Here is a 23,339-nt window from a genome sequence, read left to right as displayed (position 1 = left end):
ATCACCTTTATCTATCAATATTGTTGAAATGAAGATCAAATAGCTGTATGTTGAAATATGTTGAAAAAGTCAAAACTTTACATGGGGTGGACTTACTTTTTCACGTGACTGTATTCATGATATCTCTCACATAGAGCATCTTACATGAAAGGTATTTCATCATCATACCTATTGATATCGATTGAACATTACCATAGGACAAAGTACAGTTGAAAAAGTCAACCAAGATGATAAGCAGGTACATCTCCCTCTATCATTCATTGGAGACAGCTCTAAGACATGCAGGTATTTCTTGGCTCAGTTGCTCGTCTTCGACTCCAGTTCTCTAAAAGGACACTGTCACAGTTTTGGGCATGATAGACTGAAAGCCATTGCACTGGGCACATGCACAAAGGAGCCTTGGTTGTGATGCCAACCTCTAAACTGTCCACAGTGACATACTGCAGTCAGCAGGAGGGGCAGAGCACAGCATGGATTGCTCTTTGATTCACAGGCCTTTTGTTTGAAAAGTCTTCTTTCTTAGCAATGTATGAACAACTCTTGTCTGTGAGTTCTGACATGCAGTTCATTAGCTAAGAGCAGGACAAAAGCCTCTTATGGTAAAACATTGTAACGTAAAAAAAAAAAAAAATTTTTTGAAAACTTTAATCGTAAAATAATGGGATTGAAATTGCATGATGAGTTGGAATTAACATCTTTGGTTCCGCAATGTTGGTGTTGTATAGTCCCGGACAGTTCTCTCGAACAAGCCCGTGGCACGGAGACAGTCGATCAATTTTCCAGGAGTGACCGAGAGATCTCCTACATCCAGGATGGTGTATCCCCACCTTCACAAAATCATGGTCATGACAAAGTTAGAGAGAGAGAGAGAGAGAGAGAGAGAGAGAGAGAGACAGAATTTTTTTTTTGAACTTGCAAACCGTTTATTTGATCCACAAAAAAACAGTTTGAAAAGAAGGATAACAATTCCAAAGGCAGTAAAAAAAATCAAAACCTTTTCAATGAATCATTACAAGGTGATCACCAATTCCAATTTATCCACAAAACACAGAACATTACCACAGCACAATTTTTTTCTCAAAAAGTTTAACATTCTCCATACTTAGGTAATAGGCAAATTCTAACTGAAGTCTTGCTGCAACAAACCCTTTGAAAATAGGCATGACGTCAGACCTGTGACCATTGTCAATTTTAATTTTCCTCGATTTATATATACCATATTTCGCAACAGCAACCAGGAAGGGCTTAAAAGCTTAAAAGGTAGCCCAAACACAAACATGTGTGAAGTGAAAAGAAAAGACAGTTTATGAAAAAGGTTTGAAAGTAAAGAGAAAAAGTGCGTTTAATCTTTTGCATTGCACGTACGCGTGAAAGAGGTCCTCCTTGTGCTCGCAGAAGGGACAAGTGAATTGCACTGAGCTGTTAAAATGGTGTACCAGGGTATTGGAAGGGAGGGCCCAATGGGATAATCTCCATTGTATGTCTGCCAAAAGGCCATAGATAGGTAATGTGTACATCACATTAACAATAGGCCACAGTGGAGCTGACGGACACCCGGGTCCTAGTCGTTCTGACCACATTGCTATACGGGGGTAAGGTGATCACTTAATTTAACAAGGGGGGGGGGGCACCTTAATTTCGGGAAAAGCCAGCCAAAAACCCTCCACAATACCAAAAACCAGCCAATATTTAGCAGTCTAAATTTCCTAATCACAATTCAGACAATTTGGTGTTTGAGTCGACCAGACCTGAACCCTCGGCTTGTTGCAATTGCCCCAAAAGTATTAAACTTCGAAAAGTGTTCATGAAATGTCTATCCTCGGGAGTAAGCGAGTTATCGCTGGCATCTCAATTGAAATTTGTCCCTCGTCCTTTTAAATTAATATTATACATTATAATGACAAATGTCCTTTCTCGACTCTTCTCATAAATATCCTCATGAAGGTACCAATCTCCAATGTATTGTTCATGAGAAGAATATTAATATTAGATGTGATAGAAATAGTTCAGCTATTTGATGAATCTTAACAATACTGAGTTATAGTTTATCAGAATCTTGTAGAAGGATTAATTATATTATTAAGGATACGTGCATATATTTAGTACACACACACACACACACACACACACACACACATATATATATATATATATATATATATATATATATGTATATATATATATATATATATGTATATATATATGTATATATATATATATATATATATATATATATATATATATATATATATATATATATATATATATATATATATATATATATATATACACACACACACACACACACAGTCACATGAAAAAGTAAGTACACCCCATGTAAAGTTTTGACTTTTTCAACATATTTCAACATACAGCTATTTGATCTGCATTTCAACAATATTGATAGATAAAAGTGATATAATAGAACAAATATCATGAAACATTTACATTTTGTCATCCATTGTATAATTTAAATAAACATAAATGCAAATTTTGCATGTGGAAAAAGTAAGTACACCCCTACATTTATCACTACTTCAAATACCTAAAATTAGAATCAGGTGCATCAGCTCAGGTGCAAATGATTAGAACATCGTTAGAGAGGATCTTGGAGGTACCTGTCTTATTTAAACCTCAGACATTTACTTTGGTTTGCTCTTTGTTGTTTAAGTGTGCGGCGTCACCATGCCTAGATCAAAAGAGCTCTCTGAGGCCTTCAGAAAGAAGGTTATAGATGCCTACGAGTCTGGGAAGGGATTTAAAAAGATCTCCAAACAATTTGAAATCAATCATTCGACTGTCCGGAAGATCATCTACAAGTGGAGAAGATTCCAAACAACTGCCAACTTGTTCAGGCCAGGCTGCCCCAGCAAGTTCAGCCCGAGAGCAGACCGAAAGATGCTGAAAGAAGTCTCTAAGAACCCCAGAATATCATCACGGGACCAACAGGTAGCTCTTGCCACTGTTGATGTCAAAGTGCATGAGTCTACCATTAGAAAGAGGCTGCACAAATTTGATCTACATGGGAAGTTTGCCAGGAGGAAACCTTTGCTGTCCAGAAAGAACATCAGGGCAAGACTAAAGTTTGCCAATGAACACCTCGGCAAAGACCAGCACTTCTGGAACAATGTGCTCTGGAAAGATGAGTCAAATGTAGAGCTATTTCACCACAGTACCAGAAGACATGTTTGGCGATAACCAAAGACAGCATTTGACCACAAGAACCTGATACCAACTGTAAAGCATGGTGGTGGAAATATTATGGTTTGGGGCAGCTGTGCTGCATCAGGGCCTGGGCAGCTCACCATCATAGAATCCACTATGAATTCTTCATTTTACCAGAGGGTGCTGGAGGATAATGTGAGGCCATCTGTCGGAAAGTTGAAGCTCAACCGAAGGTGGACCTTGCAACATGACAATGACCCTAAACATACCAATAAATCCACCAAGGAATGGCTGAAAAGAAAGAAATGGAGGGTTCTGGAATGGCCAAGTCAAAGCCCAGATCTAAATCCCATCGAGATGTTGTGAGGGGATTTGAAACGGGCTGTGCAACAATTTTTTGTTGAATAAATTATTGCAAAGTCAAATTTTCATTGTTTTTTGTTCAATTAGAACACCTTTATCTATAGATACTGTTTAAATGAAGATCAAATATTGATATGTCCACATATGTTAAAAAGATAAAAAACATTTCATGGGGTGTACTTACTTTTTCCACATGCGAAATTTGCATTTATGTTTATTTAAATTATGCAATGGACTACAAAATGTAAATGTTTCATATTTGTTATATTATATCACCTTTATCTATCAATATTGTTGAAATGAAGATCAAATAGCTGTATGTTGAAATATGTTGAAAAGGTCAAAACTTTACATGGGGTGTACTTACTTTTTCATGTGACTGTATATGTAAACTGAACATCAAAAGAAACTTTTCACTTTCATTTTTTGAAATGTGCAGCTTTACAAACATGTTTCTTCAATTGTAATTGCTGATTATGTAACGGGAACTTCACTTCAATCACCTGGTTGATCAACAATGGCATGCCTGAGTTGTTCTGTAGAGGGATCCTTTCTTTTAAATAATGACCCTCATAATGAAATCCTTCAGTTCTTGTGGTTAGATATTCATTTACTGCTGTCTATAGTCACTCTAGAGTCTAGAGGCTTCTGACAGGGAAAACAACAAGAAGTTCAGATGCCACGCCTGACATCTGAACAACGTTTAAGGGCAATTGGGATGCTTGAGGCTGGCGTAAGCCAGCGAACAATTGCCCAACGTCTTGGTTGTTCACAGCCTGTAATTTCCAACCTGGCCAGGCGTTACGGTGAAACTGGAACTGTGAATGATGGTCCACAAAGAGCAAAACCACGGGTAACCACCCCAAACCAAGACCGCTGGATTGTGCTGCAGCATCTTTGTGATCGCTTCTTCCCTGCGACGCAAACAGCTGCAGTGACAAAAGTCGCCACAACAACCGCATCAGTGTCTCTACTGTGAGGAGGCGCTTGAGAAGTTGGGGCCTGGTGGCAAGACGTCCTTGCAGAGGTCCAGTGGTGAACGCAGTGTATCGGCAGAACAGCTGCAGCATCGCCGCTGGACACAGCAACAGTGGATTGCAGTCTGGTTCAGCGACAATTCCAGATTTTGCCTCCATGCTACTGATGGGCGTCAATGGGTATAGCGCAGAGGTGGGGAAAAGTATGCATCATGCGCTGTATTCGCCAGATCAGTTGGAGGGGGGGGGGGGGGGATCCCAGTGCGATGGTATGGGCCGGCATTTCCACCCGTTTCAGGACACCTCTGGTCGTCATCGAAGGCAATCTCACTAGTCTGCGTTATGTCAATGAAGTTTTGAGACCTCATCTGCTGCCATTTCTCCAGGCTCATCCTAACATCACAGTTTTCCAGCAGGACAACGCTCGACCCCATACTGCTCGCCTGACCACCAACTTCCTCCAGGAACAGAGTGTTGAAGTGATGCCTTGGATGCCTTATTCCCCTGACCTCAATCCCATTGAGGATTTATGGGATGAGCTTGGTCGACGTCTTGCATCGAGGAGATCAACGGCTGTCAATCGGCAAATGCTCATTCAAGGCTTGCAGGAGGAGTGGGATAGACTTCCCCAGGACCGCATCAGACGCCTGGTACAGAGCATGCTTCGGAGGTGTACAGGCTGCATCACAGCTCAGGTAGGACACACACAATATTGAAGACTGCTGTCATTCTGTCCTTGACTGTTAGGAGTGTTGTGTCCATTCCTGTGTCATTTTGTTTTGACTGTATTCAGGTGCGTGCCTTTGTGTTGCAGTGCTGTGACTTTTGTTGCACCACCCCTTGTGATGTTCATGCTTTTTGTTTTTTTGTGTTTATTGACATGTGTTTAGTAAAGATAGCTGAACTTTACCTGTGTTCAAATATTTTTCATTTTTGCATGGAGGATTTCAATGAGTGTCCTTCTAAAGATTTGATAAGTTTCTTTTGATGTTGAATATATATATATATATATATATATATATATATATATATATATATATATATATATATATATATATATATATATATATATATATATATATATATATATATATACATACATACAGTGCATTCAGAAAGTATTCAGACCCCATCACTTTTTTCACATTTTGTTATGTTGCAGCCTTATGCTGCAATAGTTTAAATTCATTTTTTCCCTCATCAATCTACATTCAATACCCCATAATGAAAAAGAGAAACAGGATTTTAGAAAATTTTGCAAATTTATTAAAAAGAAAAAACTGAAATATCACATTGACATAAGTATTCATACCCTTTGCTATGACACTTGAAATTTAGCTCAAGTGCCTCCCATTTCTCTTGATCATCTTTGAGATGTTTCTACACCTTGATTGGAGTCCAACTGTGGTAAATTCAATTGATTGGACATGATTTGGACAGGCACACACCTATCTATATAAGGTCTCACAGCTGACAATGCATATCAGAGCAAAAACCGAGCCATGAGGTCGAAGGAACTGCCTGCAGAGCTCAGAGACAGGATTGTGTCGAGGCACAGATTTGGGGAAGCCCCCAAAATTTTTTTTGCTGCATTGAAGGTTCCCAAGAGCACAGTGGCCTCCATAATTCTTTAATGGAAGAAGTTTGGAACAACCAGGACTCTTCCTAGAGCTGGCCGCCCGGCCAAATTGAGCAATTGGGGGAGAAGGGCCTTGGTAAGAGGTGACCAATAACCCGATGGTCACTCTGCTGAGCTCCAGAGATCCTGTGTGGAGATGGGAGAAACTTCCAGAAGGACAACCATCACTGCAACACTCCACCGATCTGGGCTTTATGGCAGAATGACCAGACGGAAGCCTCTCCTCGGTGAAAGGCACATGAAAAGGCACATATTTTCCTCGGCCAAGATTGAGGAGTCAAGCACTCGTCGCTGGTCCTCTTCAAGCTTTGGAAGTCCAGCAATCAGTTCCTGCATCAATCATTTCATTATCCACACTCCAGGGGGAGTAAAGGTCAGAGTAAAAGTATTTTAAGACACCCCAAATTCCCTGCTGGGATGTCGTCAAAGCCCCATTTGGAGTGAGTAAGCCATGAATTTGTTGTGATTTTTTGGTAAAGTTCTCTAATCTGAAGAACTCTTTGTTTGGCATATATTTCGCCTCAGATTGCTCATCCACATTCATACCAAGGTACCCATTGCCCTTCGTTTAACCATTTCAGTTATCAATGTTCTCTTTGCCAATAGCAACTAGTCTCATGTGTCCTTTCCAGCATCGTCATTATTTTGCTCTAATGAAACAATTTCAGACTTTAACAAATCAATTGAGTGAGATTGCACCTTGGTTGTATATAGACTATATTGCTGGCAGAAATATTTTATTTGGGATTTCGCAAGGTCCCACCACAACTGAAGGTTTGTGTGCTCAACCTTGGAGGTGCAGATCTTTTCCCATACAGTCTTGAAATAGTCTTTACATTTTTTGTCACTTAAAAGACGAGTATTAAGAGTCCAGTATGCACTACCACCTGATGGCAATGGCAATTTAAAGGACAGCACAACTAAACTATGATCTGTGAACCCGGTTGGTAGAATTTGGGACACAGTTTCAACATTTAACATTGGCTTATTAACATATACTAGTGAGATACCCATGCGTAGCATGGGTGGGAGACCAGAAGCAAACAGGCAATGCAGATACGGCAAATGCTAAAGCATGAAACCAATAAATTCCACATTCCTGTTGCACCTTCAGTCGCACATCAGACATGGACAGCAAGTTCGTGAAGGACTTCCATGAAAAACGTACCCGTTCGCAAACAAATGGGTACGTTCACGTATGGAAACATCGATCGTGGATCCGTGGCGAATCTGCATATGGCGATATGCGAAGTTCACGTTCAGAAAGTAGAAACCATCACGGCATGTCGTCATTCACTTGAACTCGATATCTCTTTTTTCATTCCAAACAACATAACTCTAATCACAAATTAATCACAAAATAAACTTTTAACAACATTGTTAATGTTTCCTTCATTGTAAAAACTACTAAGTCAACAGTTAAAATGATTTTGAGCCGATAGGTGTTACGACCTCGGCAAGATCGATGGAGACAGCGATCTGTTAGCTTATACACCACCAAAATAGCTATGTGGAATTCTCTCATGCAGAGATTAAACCCACGTCGTTTGAACTTTGGCAGAGGTCCTTATTTACTTTTAATGATGTTTATATACGAATCAAAAAGAAGATAATTGGTTTTGGGTCGTCCTTTCCACATATCTCGTGGGATTGTGAGTTGGAGAGACCACCGTGATGGCGGGGAGGGGGTTGGTATTCTCTCAAGCAGGGATTCAACCCATGTTCTTATATAAGGTTTTTGTCAGAGGTCACCGAGTCTGATCGGTGCAGCCGATCGGTGCAGTTGTGCAGCGATCGGTGCAGCCGTTTGTGCAGCACCCGGGAAAATAACGTTACGTTATACGGGAGTCCAATCCTGAAAATGCTGGAGGCCAAAGCTGAAATTGGAAAAACAATATAGCCTATTTTACTCCAGGAGAGGCCAGGATTACCCACCCAAAATATCGTTGCGATCGGTTCAGCCATTTTTGCGGTACCTTCGAACGGACGGACAGACAGACGGACAGACAGACAGACAGACGGACGGACATTTGGTGAATTATAGTAAGATTCTATCAAGTCTTGCCCTTGATATAAACCCATCCTGACATTTGCACCATGTGTAGCTGTGCAGACGTGGGTGTTGTAGCCTCCACACATCTTTAAAACAATAATTATTAACGATGTTCTCCAAACCCTTAGTAGAGGCTACATGAAGCTCATGACCATTCCTATCGACTTCTGGGCAAAGTGTACAATTAAAATCTCCAGCAATGCAAATGAACGCGGTCGAATCCTGGTCTTTAAAGAAATCCTCTAGTATAGGAAAGAAATTTTTTCCTTTCTATAGGATCACTCGGAGTATAGACGTTCACCAAAAAAAATTTTTTGTGCATTACACAAGAACTCTATAGATATGAGGTGTCCTTTAGATATTTCCTTGAAGGAAACCTGCTGCGCAGAAAACCTGTGGCTTAAGCAAATAGCAACACCGGCCTTGGATGTAGGAAATCCGCTCAAGAACCATTGACCTCCAAAATGTTTCTCCCACTCAGTTTTTAGAGTATTTGTAGCATGGGTCTCCTGTAAGAGAATAATATCAGTGTTATGTGTTACCTCCCCAAACTCCGGTCACGGTGCATCTCAGAGTCTCGAGCGGGAACACGGCAGAAAGATTTGTTATTTTGTGTGTTCCAATAAACCATGGTAAAACCACACCAATGCAATTGTAGAACAAAACAAGTAATTGTATTAAGAACTCTCACATACACAATAATAACACTATTAACTGTGTTTCCCAGCAATGCCGGGTACATTTGTTAGTTTTAAATAAAGACTACTTAAAGGGAATAAAGTTTGCAAAATTACTGGAATTCGTTGTAAGTTAATTTCTTTAAACCTTGACGTAAAATATTTTCAAGTTTTGTCTTCAAATGTGATTGAAAGGTGGTTAAAATGATGGTTTCCAGCTGAATTTTTGTCATCTGTAATGAGATGTCTTGTCAGATTGAAGAGGGAAATTGAAAACAGGGAAAGTTATGGAAACTGGGGTTGAGACTGGCTCAGCTTCCAATAACCCAAGCAATGAAAATGAATCTAAGGTGAAGCTTTTTGTGAAAGTGAGTCAAATGGTCTAATGATAAACAATCCGATGATAACAAAAAAATCTTTGTATTCCTTAGTATAATGATGAAAACCGTTTTAGAAATGAAAATGATTAAAATATAATCAGTTGCAACATGTTTTATATTGACCTGAACTGTAAAGAGCTGTTTTATGTGTCTTAAGTTGGTCTCCATGGTGAGTCCTGTTATCTTTGTGTAGAATTTATTTAACTGTGTCTTGCTTGAAGTGATTCTTTGTAATAGGTTTATTAATTATGAGGATAGTAATAATTATTATTAATTATTAAATTGCTTGTTTATTCAATGGGTATTACATATATGCTCTGTCATGTTGGTAGGAAGTGCTGCTGCGGTAGCAAAAACTGTTAAGTTTGGGTTGTAACGAGGCCCCATCTAGTGGCTTCAAATTTGGTCAATCAGACCCTTCGACCCACTCTGAAGCCTAACGCAAGGGAATCTTTTACCTTTTAAATATTGGTGTCCAGAATGTGGAATTTCAACTCCTCTGAGCTACCGCGTACAAATTTTAAGCTTTATATAATACTATCAGAAGTACCCGGCATTGCCGGGCGAGGGGGGGGGGGGGGGGAGGCAGGAGGAGGCAGGAGGGAAGAGAGGGAGGGGTGAGGAAGGGAGTGGGGGGAGTGGAAGGAGGTTCATCACCTTTTCGTTGAATATATGCTGTTGAATGTGCCGTTCATCACATTTCTGAGTTAAGTGTGAGGCCGATCAGGAAGAAGAAGAAGCCTTACTACCAACTTTGTACACTTCTGGAATTGTTCGATTTATTTGTGTTCAAATGTCCGGTGATTGTTTTGTATTTATTTATGTGAATGTGCACTTGTATATAACTGTCATTAATTTTAAAAGGCTTAGGTACTATCGAGCGTTTTTTTTTTGTTTGTTTTTTAATAATAATAAAAAAACGAACTTTTTTTTGCCCAAAATTTTTTTTTGGGCCTAAACACTCCCAGGCACTCACTGATAAACCTCTGAAAGTTTGACGAAGATCAGTTTAGCCATCTCTGAGAAAATTGGCGACACAGACAGACACACAGACAGACAAACGGTTCTCTTATGTAGTAGATTTCAAATCTGACCAAAGCTGTTTAATATTGAGCCTCCTGGTGCAGTGCTTTAAATGTAAGAATAACGTGGAACATGTAAGAATAGCTTGCAGAATAACTTGGAACATTGAGAAGTAAATGGGTGCCTAATTTCTTAGCCATGTCTACAAATTACATTCCCAAATTGTTTTTTGGAAGATAAATATCTCCATAACTTTGATTGCAACTCTAACTAGAAAGCATCTGAAAATGCAAAGCCCGTCCACGTCCATTTGTATACAGGCGTCTTCGTCTTCCATATGCTCAAAATAATGAGAGCATTAAAAAAAAAAAAAAAAAATGAAAATTTATGATTTTATGCAGCCTTGACCTTTGAGCTTTAGATCTAAAAAATTAATCAGCTTCTAGCTTTTTATTGGTGAACCACTTCTGTGACCCAATATGCAATTTCTTAAAATTTCAAGTCAATTGCATGAAAATTGATGATTTAATGTGACGCTGACCTTTGACCTTTTGAGCAAATTATTAATTTACCTTCTCCATACTATCACATTAAAGCTTTGTTGAAAATTTGATGACAAAACTCAAATGGTAAATTTAAATTTCAGGTCAATTGGATGAAAATTGATGATTTAATGTGACGCTGACCTTTGACCTTTTGAGCAAATTATTAATTTACCTTCTCCATACTATCATAATAAAGCTTTGATGAAAATTTGATGACAACACTCAAATGGTAAATTTAAATTTCAGGTCAATTGGATGAAAATTGATGATTTTAGGTAATGCTGATCTTTGACCTTTTAACCTTTTGACAAAATTATTAATCTGCCTTCTCCGTATTATCATAATAAAGCTGTGGTGAAAATTTGATGACAAAACTCAAATGTCACAAAAATGTTTCAAAAAGATACACACACACACACACACACACACACACACACACACACACACACACACACACACACACAATGTACCACACACACACACACACACACACACACACACACACACACACACACACACACACACAATGTACCACACAATGCACCACACACACACACACACACACACACACACACACACACACACACACACACACACACACACAATGTACCACACAATGCACCACACACACACACACACACACACACACACACACACACACACAATGTACCACACAATGTACCACACAATGCACCACACACACACACACACACACACACACACACAAAAGTGATTATAAAACCCCATCTCCTGCTGTACCGTGGATGGGCTAACAAATGTTATCTTTTACAGGCATCGTCCCTCTCTTGATCCTTTTTAATGCGACATCTAATGACATAGCCATCTAAAAAAATGATCTGCCATAAACAACCAACAACTTAATTCATTTCACACTTTATATCACAGACCAACATTTTTGCAGCACTTAGCAGCTATCGCTGTCTTGGCTTGAAATGCTCATTAAATGGCTCGATGCATCTTACAAATGTCTGTAAACTTGGAAAGCTTTTAGTCTGGATTTCTTAACGAGTTACCTTCAAAGTGATTTCAACACAGGAGGAGGCCATTAAGCCCATCAAGCCAACATGGCGGATGCCAACCTATGGTTGTTTGTCCGTGCTCTCCTCTTTTTCAATGCTGAACGTCAAGCAAGGAAGCAGCACATTAGGTCATTGTATGTAGGATCATTAGGAATGTAGGGTCTTTGATATGATTGCCGGTGTGCCGACCTTCCAGACACTGAGCGGACGCTCTAACCATTACGCTTTTGCGCCTGAAACATCAGAGTCTGGTTGCCTGGGCCGGTCTTGATTGCTCAACATTCGCATCTTATTGTACTTGTCATTATGACCAACATCATCTGCCATGTCCCAACTCCCAATAGCTTAGGGTGGGTGGCTCACCTAATCATTGGTCCACTTTTTTTTTCAAACCGACTGGCCAGACCTGTTTGTGTGTATACTGAAATATAGGGACAAATAAATGAGACCCAATGCTAACTCTTGTACAAGTCAAAGGGTTTATGGATTTTTTGGATATTTTTGTGCAGGTACATAGCTTATGAATCGGTGTAACCTGTTCAGATGTTAAATTTGCAGCATTTATATTTGTACATTTCTATCCTCTAAGAAAGTACCATGAAAAATTTTGACTGCGAAAAATTCTTCTTTTTATAGTGTTGTTGTGTTCATGGCGATTAACACCACTGCTGAATGGATGGAGCGAACAGGGTTTAACCCCCTCACACTTTGTTCAATTTATGGTGGCCTTATGCTGGCGCGGAACTGAGGAGAAACACGAGAGCCTTATCTTGTAAACACAACAGGTTTATTTCCCGTAACAAATAATCTTCCCAACAACAGGGAAGATTGATTCCAGTGGCGGGGATTTCGACGGCGGGATAGGGTAAGGGAAAAATCAATCAAAAAGTGATCAATAAGTAACTATTTACAAAAGAACTACGGACCTATGGTGCCACACACCGGACTCAAACACAGATAGAGAAATGGACAAAAACCAGGTGGCTTATATCTGTTGTAATAACGCAGAAGGATGGGGCAGTCTCAAACAGGTGAGAGGGGGAAGCGGACGGATGACAATGCAGGCAAAGGGGGGGGGGGGGGGAGCGACAAAACAGGCACAGGGTGAAGGCAGGCACACAGTAAAAGGCAGGTTCCTCCTTGAGGCCATACACCAAAAGCCTTCCTCAGAGTGTGATCCTTCACACACCAAAATCTCCCCAGACACTCCAGATCGCTTCTGAACTCCCTGAATGAGCATGATACCTTCGCGCCTCAAAAGCTCCTCCCCCTTGGCACATTGCCAATTCCCCATGGAACTGTCCTTTTCCCCCACCTCCCTCAGCATCCACTCTCGCGAGCCTCTCAGCTCCCCCCTTGCTCTCTTGACAACCCTCCACCCCTCCAGGCATTGGGTTCCAACCCCTTTAGGATACAATCATAGCTCCACTTCCCTCTCTGCCTTGCTTGGCAGAGCCCCATTTCTAGCTGCCTCGCTCTCCTCTGCTCTTCTCTTGCCATCCGGTGGATGTTTACAGGGAGGCCTGTACACACATGCCATTTACTTAATCCCTTGCTATCTACCATAATGCACTACCCTCTATATGGTGCACGTTTAAATAGACAATCCTTTAGCTACACGCAGCTGCTAATTACCTCAAGATTGGATAACAACTCGTACACAGACCATACTACTCTGTACAATTCTATCTGTTCTGTGGTAATCTCTAACCCGCCATCTTGTCCTTACCCCTCCCCCCACAGACGTAACAGTAGTATACGGTTCAACAAGTTGCTCCGCTCATGCAAGCTTCACCACATAAAATTAAAGGTAAGCTTTTGGAGTACTTTGGAAGTTACTAGAAATCTCCAACTATTTTGTAATCGAACCTATGTTCTAGAAACCTCTGTATTGGTAGACTTAGGAGCATGGTGCGATTTGACAGAGGGATGGAGGAGAGGTGGGTTTCCCTGGCTCTGCTTTTTTTTTCTTTTTTTTTTATCCCTGGCACTGCACTTGAAATTGCCATCCAAGAGGATGCAGGGGATAAATTTATCCTGACTTGGCCTGAAATGTAAAAAGATTTTGTGTCGATGGTGATTGAATTTGTGAAATTTTAACATCTGACATTTAGAGATGATAAATGCATCCTTTTTGAGCATGAACTGATTTTACAAAGCTTGTTCTAACCACACAAACAGGATAAGATCAGCAGGAGAGACAGCAAACATTAATTGCTGCTTTTGTAAAACAACCAGAGAAGAACCAACCTGAAGATTCATCCGGCGAGTTATTAGTCCCCTACCCAGAGGTTTGCTGTCCGTCCGTCTGTCCGTCCCACCTGTAGTTATTTTGGATTTTTTCCCATACCCTCTAACATATGATAAGTTACAGAACAAGTTTGAGTTTTGGGGCGTTTCCCCAATTTTTCATGGAGTTATGCCCTTTTTGAACGTAGAAAATATCACATATTATACATACCTCAGTTTCCAGCTGCCCTGACTCCACGCTACTGCTTTACTCCCATTGGCTGGACAGCTGGCCTGACTCCACCCCAATTAAAACCATGCGCCACCATTCCATGAAGCAGCACAGATCGGCAGGCCATAGGCCTAGGTGCTCGTCCATGGCCCAGTGCAATTTGAAGGATCCCAGGTATATATCCACAATGTATTATATATGCTCCTAAGCTGTACGCATGTTCTTGCTTCATGTACGTGTATCAGGTTTTTTTTTATGTTCGGCAGATTGGCAGGCCTAAGGAATTTTGCCTGGGTGTTAGTCGATGGCCCAGTGCAATTACAATGATCAATCAGAATGAATTACAGTGCAATTACACTATATTTTATATATGCTCCTAAGCTGTACGCATCTTTTTGCTTCATATATGTAAATCGGGTTTTTTAAAAAACTATTATTTTCGTCACTGAATGCGGCATTATACACCACCCAAATAAAGGGATGTGTTTACTGATATTTAACTGAAACTTGGTAGGTGACATGCATTGCAAAGCAATTCTTGCTCTTTTTTTGGCTCACATTTGTCAATAAAAATGTATGTCAAACTTTGATTGAAGTGGTAAAGTTTTCAATCTGTACATGTGGAGCTTAAATAGTTCCAAGATTATTTTATCATTACTTTTTTCAGTGAGAAATGTATGAATTGTAATGTGAGTTTTCAGCTTTATGTTGCCATTGCTATGTATAAGATTGTAAATTGTAAAAGTCCGAAATAACAAACAAACAAATCCTGGAAAGCAAATCCAACGGAAGGAAATCTCATTTCCTTTCACAAAGCCCGAAACAAGTGTGTGTCCACCCTCAGGAGAGCCAGGAAAAAATATCTCACCGTTCTCAAGACCGAACTCTCTTATCTGTCTCCCTCTTCCAAATCCTGGTGGCATCTGGTCAAATCTGTTTCTGGTGTTTGTTCCCCCTCCATCCCCTCCCTCACCTCAAACGGCTTAACGGCTGACTCCGCAAGTGAAAAAGTTGAATGCCTCAACTCTGTGTTTGCCTCTAAATCTTGTGTCCCAAACCCATCCCTCTCTGTACCCACCGTACCCAGTCGTACCCAGCTGCTCCTGGACTCTGTGTCCTTTCCTCCTGACAAGGTGGAAAAGTTTCTGTCAACCCTCGACTCTGATTCTGCAACTGGTCCTGACAGCATCAGCCCACGGGTCCTAAAATCATGTTCTTCTGCTCTTTCACTCCCTCTTTCTGTTCTCTTCACCCTCTCTTTTGCTGAAGGTCATCTGCCATCTGCTTGGAAATCAGCCAACATCACCGCTTTGCACAAAAAAGGTGCAAAAACAGATCCCAGCAACTACAGACCAATCAGCCTTCTCCCAATTATCAGCAAAGTCATGGAATCCATCATTGCTTCAGATATGAAATCTTTCCACTTGTCCAATGGCTTGATCTCTGATCATCAATTTGGTTTCAGACCTGGTCACTCCACTCTGGACATGCTGCTTCTGCTTTCTCAACAATGGATGGAGGTCCTCAACGCCAAACAGGAAATTAGAGCTGTCTCCCTTGACATTTCACGTGCCTTCGATATGGTCTGGCACCCTGCTCTGCTCACCAAACTCTCCTCCTTTGGTATCCATGGAAATCTCCACGCATGGCTGGTGGACTTCCTCTCTGGTCGTAGTCAACGTGTGGCCCTGAATGGGTTTCTCTCATCTCCTCTTCCTGTTCAGGCTGGAGTTCCCCAAGGTAGTGTTCTGGGCCCTGTGCTTTTTCTGGTCTTCATCAATGATCTCTCTGACTCTCTTGAAAATCCTCTCTATCTCTTTGCTGACGACTCTACTCTCTGTCGCTCCATTCCTCATCCCTCAGATCGGCAGTCTGCAGCCTCCTCACTCTCTGCAGACATGGACAAAATCACAGACTGGGCAAACAAATGGAACATGTCTTTCAATCCTGATAAATCTCACACTCTTACGATGTCTCTCCGAAAAGACCGACTGGAAAACCCTCCCATCCACTTTCTGAATAATCCTCTCCAAGAAGTTCTGTCACTCAAGCTTTTGGGTCTCACTATTTGCCATGATCTTTCCTGGGAAAACCACATTTCAAATCTGGCCTCCAAAGCCAGTCGCCGACTGGGCATCCTCCGTCGTGCGAAGTCCTTCCTTGGCACACCTGAGCTCCTCACCACATACAAGGCTTTCATCCGCAGCTCTATGGAATACTGCTCTCCCCTCTGGTCTGGTGCTCCTGCCTCACACCTAGCCCGTCTTCACGCTGTTTAAACCAAAGCGTTCAGAATCATTGGAATCTCCCGCGATGAAGCTAACTCCAAGGGCCTTTCACTCACTCACCGCAGGCAGGTTGGTGGTCTTTCCGTCTTCTACCGACTCCTCTCTGGCCTTGCCCCCCCAGCCCTCTCTGGGCTCTGTCCCCCAAATATTCCTACAGGTCGCACAAGATCTGCCTGCAACCCTCTTATGGTTAAACTGCCAAAATCAAGACCTTCTGCTCACCTTCACTCCTTCATTCCTCTTTTCTCCCGCCTCTGGAACAAACTCCCTCACTCTCTTCAATCCCACTGCACCCTCCAGGTCTTTAAAACAGCTGTTCACCACCATCTCTTATCCTCCCCCATCCAAAACCTTGATCCTTTCTACCCCCGCTAATTTCGGTCCCCTTGTGTTTTATACCTCTCCCCCCCGCCCTCCCCCTCCCACGCCTCCTGCCCCCAAGCCCTCTCCCTCCCACACTTCTCCCTGCTCTCAAATGTTGTGGTTGTGTGCTTCCCCTTCTCTCCCCATCTTGTCTTCCGCTCCCTCTTTTTGTGTTTTGTTTGGCTGGTTGATTTGTTTGTGAAATAAATGTTAGCTCTTTCACGAGCCTCGATTCAGTATACAAAAAAAACAAAAACATGATGTCTATCAATTTTATCCCCCCTTCCCCACTATAAATTTTACAAATCACACCCTGCTTGGGAGGCATGGTCATGATGTCATGTATGGAGCAGTCTTTTAAAGCCTCTTATATGATATTATAATGTGGCATCATCACCACTTTACTATGGCAGTATTACATTCCTCAATATGTTATTCAAGGTTGAGCCAACTGCAATGACATGCCATTGTCCAATGAGTGGAGATTCTCGGCAACATGTTGAAAACATTTTACAAGACCAACTCAAGGTGAATTAATATAATATCTACCAGACAGACTTATGAAGAGAGTCTAGAAACTTTTCTTAGAACGTCGAGAAAAGGTTTCGCGAGAAAACAATTGGACAGCGAGACTGGGTAATGAGACTGTGAGAGAGTGAGAGAGACTGTCAAGTCAGTTTCACAGACTGGTACTGGATCAAAAAGGAACATGGAGACAAAGACGTCACACAGGTGTAGATGAGTGCCAGAAAGGAATGGGGTAGGGCGAATGGGTCAATAAGGGAAGCGGCATGAGGAGACGATGGGCAGCGAGACTGGAGGACTGTGGGGATGGACACAAGACAACATATAGAGTTATATCCACAGACAGGAGAATATCGTATCGTCCACGTCTCCCTCTATTTTGTCCCTCAACCCTGCCATTGGTGTATTTCCTGACTATCTCTTTCGACTGTTCCATATATTCTGTTACTTCCTGATTCGTTCTATGTTCTAGCCTCTCCATGAGCTTCAACTTTGTATAAAAAATAGAGGGATGAAGAATGGAGGTGAGTGTTCAACTTCGAATTGGAAAAGGTAACCATACAGGTGTGATTCTGAAAGAATTAATGTAACTTGGATGGGCTTGGGAGGCCAAAGGGACAACATGGCAGGAGTAGCATGATCAGAATTCAGGCAATAGAAAGCGGAGTCTCTGCCAACCTTTCTGTGATGGGCAAGAAACAGACCGAGGGACTTGGCCTCCTGCTGAGATATGCTGGAGAAAGGTTGGCATGGAGAGCTTTGGAGTCAATTGAATACAGAGGAGCAAGATGGGAAACAGATGTACCAACCCAGAGTGGGGACACTCATATTCCATGATACTTCAGGTGAAAGACTTGTGAGAAGCTCATGATGGACTTGTATCTCAGGGGAATACCAAGGCTGTCACAAGTTATTTGTGGGTCTATTAAGTGGTGTTTTCGTGAAGTAGGAAGTTAGAAGTTAGCACTGGTGCACCTAGGACTTGATAGTGGAATGTACTGGTTATATTGTGTAATATTTGTGAAGGTGAAATATGTGTTCTAAAAGTTGCAGTCTTGTGTAAAAGTGGAAGAGGTTATGAATGTCAGGGTTAGGATTTGACCTCAGAACTGTACTGATTGCCAAGGTGCAATAAATTTCCGGTTACTTCCAGGTTAAGAAGCACCCAGAAAACACTCTTTACTTCAAGAATGACAAACCTTTGTCGAGATCCTATCTAGGGGTATAAATGTGAAGAAGAGAAGGACTGGGAGAGGTCCACATGGTAAACCAGCTTGGGGGTAAAGGCTGAAACCAATCGGTCTCGGTAAAAGCTTCGGGAAGCAGTTCAGGATAGGGATGTTTGGAGAAATCTGATTGATGTCATCAGAAGTCGGCCCCGGGTGGACGGAACTGGATAACTAGCTTTCAAATTTGCTTTCGTTTATCTAATCTTCTGTTACTTCTAGCTTTTGTATTTTTCATGTATTATTTTCACTTTTCTCTCATTTCTCCCCACAGACGAGAAGAGGAAGAAGTTCAAGGAGTGGCAGAAGGCAAGGGGTACGGGAGCAGAAACAGCAGAGCATGAAAGTTATAAGGCAGCCAGGAAGGCTGCAAAGAAAGAGGTAGCAAAGGCGCAGGAGGCATGTAGGAAAATGTTCGGAGAACGCTTGGATTCGGGAGAGGGTCAGAAAGCAGTATTCAGGATTGCAAAGCAGATAGCGAAAGAGAGGTGTGATGTGATGGGGGTGAGTTGCTTGAAGGATGAAGTGGGACAAATCGTTGTCGACCCAGATGGAATTAAAGGAAGATGGAAAAGATATATGGAAATGCTGTTGAATACAGAGAATGAATGGGATGGCAACATAGAGAGTAACCCAGTTTTAGGACCGGCAGAGAAGATAACTGAGAAGGAAGTTGAGGAAGCGATAAAAGCAATGAAGGGTAGAAAAGCGGGAGGGCCGATGGGAGTTGTGGGAGATATGTTGAAGGCAGCAGGAAGTTGGGGTGTGAAGAGAATGACAGAGATCTGTAATCTGGTGGTGAAAGAAGGCCGCATTCCAGTGGATTGGGAACTGAGTACCCTCATCCCTCGATACAAGGGGAAAGGTGACCCTCTGGAGTGTGGCTCGTACCGAGTGATAAAGTTCTTGGAGCATGGAATGAAGGTATTGGAAAGGGTGTTGGAGAGGAGGATAAGGAAGAAAGTGAAGATCGACGAAATGCAGTTTGGATTCATGCCAGGAAGAGGAACGACAGACGTGCTTTTCATTGTGAGGCAGTTGCAGGAGAAGTACATGGAGAAGAGGAAGAAGTTGTTTCTTGGGTTTGTTGATCTGGAGAAAGCATTCGATAGGGTACCACGCAAAGTATTGACATGGGCATTGAGGAAGTTAGGAGTGGAGGAATGATTGATCAGAGTCGTGATGGCAATGTACAAAAGAGCACGCACAGCTGTAAGGACGAAGGACGGGAACAGTGGTGAGTTTGACGTGAAGGTGGGAGTGCATCAGGGGTCGGTACTAAGTCCACTACTATTTGTCGCTGTGATGGAGGTGCTGGCTAAGAACGTAAAGGAGGGTTTACCGTGGGAGTTGTTGTATGCAGATGATCTGGTGTTGATTGCGGAAAGTATGGATGGACTGAAGGAAAAGATGAACACGTGGAAGGAATGTATGGAGACAAAAGGTCTGAAGGTGAATATCGGAAAGACGAAGGTGATGGCAAGTGGTAAAGCATGTGGTGAGGTGGAAAGAACTGGGAAGTGGCCCTGTGCTGTGTGTAGGAAGGGTGTCGGAGTGAACTCCATTCAATGTACAATGTGCGCTGAGTGGGTTCATCAAAAATGTAGTGGTCTGAGAGGGTCATTAACCAGTGTGGCAGCTACATTCAAATGTAAGGTGTGCACAGAGGGGGCTGCAGATGGAGGAAATGTTGAGTTGGATCTTGGAGACGGCGTGAAGCTGGAAGGTGTGAAAACATTTTGCTACCTCGGAGACATGCTGAATGGAGAAGGTGGATCAGACTCGGCAACGGTTGCTCGAGTGAGATGTGCATGGAAGAAGTTTCGGGAACTGAGTGGCGTGCTGATGATGAGGGGAGTGTCATTGAAGCTGAAGGGAAAGGTGTATGCTGCATGTGTGAGAAGTGTTATGATTTATGGGAGCGAGACATGGGTGATGAACTTAGAGCAGCAACGAAGGTTGGAAAGGGTGGAAATCTGAATGGTTCGGTGGATGTGTGGAGTATCGTTGAGAGAGAGGAAGACAAATGATGAATTGCGAAAGATGATGGGAATAGAGCCTGTGATTGATGCTGTGAAGAGGAACAGGTTGAGATGGTTTGGTCATGTGTTGAGGAAGGATGAAAGTGACTGGTTGAGAAGAGTGATGGAAATGAATGTAGAAGGAAGCAGAGGACGGGGAAGACCGAGAAAGACTTGGCTAAAGATGGTGGAAGAAGAAATGCAGGCAAGGGGGTTAACAAGGAGAGATGCAGAAAATAGGGCAAAATGGAGAAGATTGTCGTGGGGACCGCAAGGCTAACCCCCGCTCTAGCAGGGAAAATGGCCTTTAAAATGCATGTTGTTGTTTCTCTCATTTCTACTCCCCTTGACTTTTTACCCCTGAACACTGACCTTCCCTGTCAAAATTAGTCGTTTCCACACCATGTGCTTCCTGAACCATGACCCCACTCTGACCCATCAACTTCTGACTCACTCACACCCTATACCAACCATCGCCCCTATCCATTCCCAGTCTTTTGTTCTGACAAGGGGTTAATGCCTGAACCATTGTTCAAATTTCAAACATAGTTCTTCCAGGGGTATGCAAACAAGTAGACAGTGGGATTTTGGATACGTTTGCATACGATATGATTAGAATGCTGCATGAGGGGTGGGGAGGTTATAAAATGCTTGATTTGTATAATACATACAGTCGTGGCCAATACATACAGTCGTGCCAGAGTGTACCCCAGTTTAGAATAGGTACACCGTATCCCTGCGTGTCGTAAGAGGCGACTAAAAGGGTTGGCGTCAGGAAGGGCATCCGGCCATAAAAACATTGCCTCAAAAAGGGAACCATGACAATTACAACTACATATGGGCAGGATACAGCCCGAAGTACCCCGTGGGGGACCCCACTCCCTCTCGTCAAAAATCAAGGTGGGGAACCTGATCGAAGCAAGGGTGGAAATCACTCCATTTATGATGACGAAACGTCTGATGCCCGACGTGGAGATCGGTTTCTGAGGTTTGGGACATGGAATGTAGGGACAATGACAGGGATATCAGGAGAAGTGGTGGAAGTATTGGTCAGAAGAAAAGTGGACAGATGTTGTGTGCAGGAGACGAAATGGAAGGGAAGTGGTGTGAGAATGGTGAAGGGTAGGCAGGGACAGAAATACAAATTTGTGCGGCAAGGGTGCCCAGAAGGCGTGCATGGTGTTGGTGTCCTGTTTTCTAAGGAGTTTGTAGACAGTGTGGTGAGTGTGACTACAGTGAGTGAAAGGTTGATGATGGTGAAAATGATGATTGGAAAGCTCTTGGTGAACGCATCTCGGGATATGCTCTGCAGGTTGGTCGGTGCGATGAAGAGAAGGACAAGTTCTGGTGTGCAATAGAGAAGCTGATGGAAAACGTGAAAGATGAGGAAGTTGTTGTGGTAGGAGGAGACCTAAATGGACATGTGGGAAGGAGTATGGATGGTTTTGAGGGAGTTCATGGGGGTTACGGATATGGTGTGAGGAATGGAGAAGGTGAAAGGATTTTGTAGTTTGCTGATGGAACTGGTTTATTGATTTGTAATACTCAGTTCCAGAAAGAGGATAATATGATTGTTACATACACGTCAGGTGGGTCGACGACAACCGTTGACTACCTGATGGTGCGTGGCGAGATAAGGGGCACCTCCGAGACACAAAGGTGATCCCAGGGGAGGAGGCTGTTTCACAGCACCACTTGGTTGTCTGCGACATAAGGGTAAAAGGTGCCAGGAGAGCTCGGCGGATGAAGTACCCACCGAGAATGAAGGTGTGGAGGTTGAAAGAGGTGGCGGTGAGGGAGGCATTAAAAGAGAGGCTCAGTAGGGTAGAGAATGATGTGGTTGAGCTTGAAAGTGGTTGGAAGTCAATGAAAGATAGTCTGTTGGGAGCCGTTGGTGAGGTATGTGGATGGACAAAAGGACCACCGAGGCACTTGGAAACATGGTGGTGGGATGATGAAGTAGGAAAGAGGATTGACGAGAAGAGGAAGAACTTCAAGGAGTGGCAGAAGGCGAAGGGTACGGGGGCAGAAAAGGCAGAGCATGAAAGTTATAAGGCAGCGAAGAAGGCAGCAAAGAAAGAGGTAGCAAAGGCGCAGGAGGCATGCAGGAAAATGTTCAGAGAACGCTTGGATTCGGAAGAGGGTCAGAGAGCGGTATTCAGGATTGCAAAGCAGATAGCTAAAGAGAGGTGTGACGTGATGGGGGTGAGTTGCTTGAAGGATGAAGTGGGACAAATCGTTGTGGACCCAGATGGAATTAAAGGAAGATGGAAGAGATGTATGGAAATGCTGTTGAATGCAGAGAATGAATGGGGTGGCAACATAGAGAGTAGCCCAGTTTTAGGACCGGCAGAGAAGATAACTGAGAAGGAAGTTGAGGAAGCGATAAAAGCAATGAAGAGTAGAAAAGCGGGAGGGCCGACGGGAGTTGTGGGAAATATGTTGAAGGAAGCTGGAAGTTGGGGTGTGAAGAGAATGACAGAGATCTGTAATCTGGTGGTTAAAGAAGGCCGCATTCCAGTGGATTGGGAACTGAGTACCCTCGTCCCTCCATTCAAGGGGAAAGTGACCCTGTGGACTGTGGCTGGTATCG

At 42.6% G+C, this 23,339-nt stretch overlaps 1 long non-coding RNA gene across 1 annotated transcript in view; it reads left to right on the top strand.

Annotated features, from left to right (window-relative positions):
• The window catches only part of LOC137435354 (uncharacterized), a 45,292-nt gene extending 31,139 nt beyond the window's left edge, over window positions 1–14,153 (top strand). Inside the window, exons 2-3 of the long non-coding RNA XR_010986045.2 lie at window positions 13,606–13,672; window positions 14,044–14,153. This is a non-coding gene — a long non-coding RNA (uncharacterized LOC137435354). The remainder of the gene's footprint in view (window positions 1–13,605; window positions 13,673–14,043) is intronic.
• The last annotated feature ends 9,186 nt before the right edge of the window (window positions 14,154–23,339 follow it).

Source organism: Myxine glutinosa, chromosome 9, assembly GCF_964187855.1.
Source record: "Myxine glutinosa chromosome 9, kmMyxGlut1.1, whole genome shotgun sequence".
NCBI lineage: Eukaryota > Metazoa > Chordata > Myxini > Myxiniformes > Myxinidae > Myxine > Myxine glutinosa.
The sequence above is the reverse complement of the archived record's forward strand: the minus strand, read 5'-3'. Positions and strand labels throughout refer to the sequence as shown.